This window comes from Vidua chalybeata, chromosome 7, assembly GCF_026979565.1.
Source record: "Vidua chalybeata isolate OUT-0048 chromosome 7, bVidCha1 merged haplotype, whole genome shotgun sequence".
Lineage (NCBI taxonomy): Eukaryota > Metazoa > Chordata > Aves > Passeriformes > Viduidae > Vidua > Vidua chalybeata.
Window position 1 is genome coordinate 1,420,137 of NC_071536.1, and position 1,796 is coordinate 1,421,932.

The following is a 1,796-nucleotide window of genomic DNA, read 5'->3' on the forward strand; positions in this document are numbered from 1 at the left end:
TTGGAGAGAGGAAGTTATTCTAACTTTTTGGAAACTTTAGCTGAGCTCAGTTGCTAAATAGTTGTCAGAAGTGAGGGAGGTGCGGGCCTCCCTCCTGATTGGCCGGCCAGGTCGGTGGGAGGAAGGCTTTTCCCCTGCTAAACTTTCACAGTTTTATGTTACACTTAACTAAAATCTTGGGAATGCACCTCGAATCAAAGATAGCTGGCGAACGCCACCCCCCGCCCCCGGGGATGCTGGATTTGCAGCACCCCTCCAGGATAGCCCCCTGGGTTTTTTGGGGTCCCACTCCCAGCTCCGTGGCCAGGCTGCAGAGACTCTGTGCCCACATCGGGGTGCAGAGGCAGCGAGCCCTCCCACGCATGAGAGCCCTATTTCTACGGAATGGGGCCCTATTTTCCAGCCCCTGGTGCTGGGGGTCCTGCAAACCCCCTGCCCTGCAGAGATGGGGTGGGGACCTGCCTCCCCGTCCCACAGGATGGCCTCGGAGCGGCAGAACTTCCCTGGGGCACACTAAGCTTGGGAATGGTGGAGATTTGGGGGCAGAGGGGCAAAAGCCCTACTTGGGGAGTGGGGAGCATGGGAAAAACTCCTCTTGGACAAACACAAAATGTGGATCAGCTGGAAAGCAGCTAATAGTTTATGGAAAAACCCATGGAGAGGACCCTGGAGAAGCAACACTGGGTATGCATTGCCATTTGCTCCCAGCTTTCCCCCTCTTCTAGTGAATGCTAAGCAGTACATTTTAGGGAATCAGCAGCCAAGGTAGGTAGGAGGACATTTTTTCCCCCTCCAGAATATTCTGCTGCTGAATTCGTGGTATCCCAGCACACAAAAACTGTGATAGCAGGATTTTTGATCTATCCAACAGAAGACAACAGGTCTCTTTCTTCCTCTCCATCATGCCATGGGGGGATATGTGGGAAAACCCTGCTTGCTTCTGTGGAGCTAAGGCAGAGAAAAATCAGATTTGGACCTCCGATTTCAGTCACAGCCCAAATTGCAGGAACAGATGCATTCCTGAGCAGCAAAGATCATGTTTTCAATACGGAGCAGGGAAATAAAATAGAACAACAATAATAATGAAAAGAAATAAGACAAAAGAAACTCATAAAACGTCAGTGTTGTATCAGAAGAATTAGTTTAGAGTGGATCTCTTTACAAAGTTTTCCAGTAGGTATCAACACTCATTAACGGAAAAAATAATGTCTGATTTGATTGGAAAGTGTTCCTTGGTACGAGAAGGAATTTTTGGCTTGCCTGGGGCTGGCTGCACTGCTGGTAGGTAATGTTTATAGTGGAAAGCCTTCCCCAGGCAGCCCCCGGGGAGAGCCTGTATTTGCTTTCCAAAGGAAAGGTTTTCAGGTGCAGCACAGGAGTCGGAAAGCGAGGCCGTTGTGCAAATAGATTTTTAATCCGATTTAAGACCCCGGTGAGCTGGGCAGGGCGGGTGCCGCTCCCGCTCGCACCCCAAGTGCCGCTTTCCAGAAGGGTTTGGGGCTGGATCCGAGGGTTGGTCCAGCATCCGAAACCTGGACTTCCATGAGTGCAAGTGGGCTGGGATGGTGCCTGCCACGGACCTCAAAGCTGATGCCACCCCTTGTGAGGGGTCTTTGGTTTGTGCTGGGGTTATTTAGGACCCTCCTCAGGGCCTGGGATCCTTTCCAAGTATTGAGGGAAGCCATCACCGAAGGCTGGAGGGGCACTATTCCTGGCTTTCCCAGCAAGCAGGTTCCTGGCTCACGGCACCGTGTTTTGGGGGTGAGGCGCCATGGGTTTGCAGGGATTCATGGAGC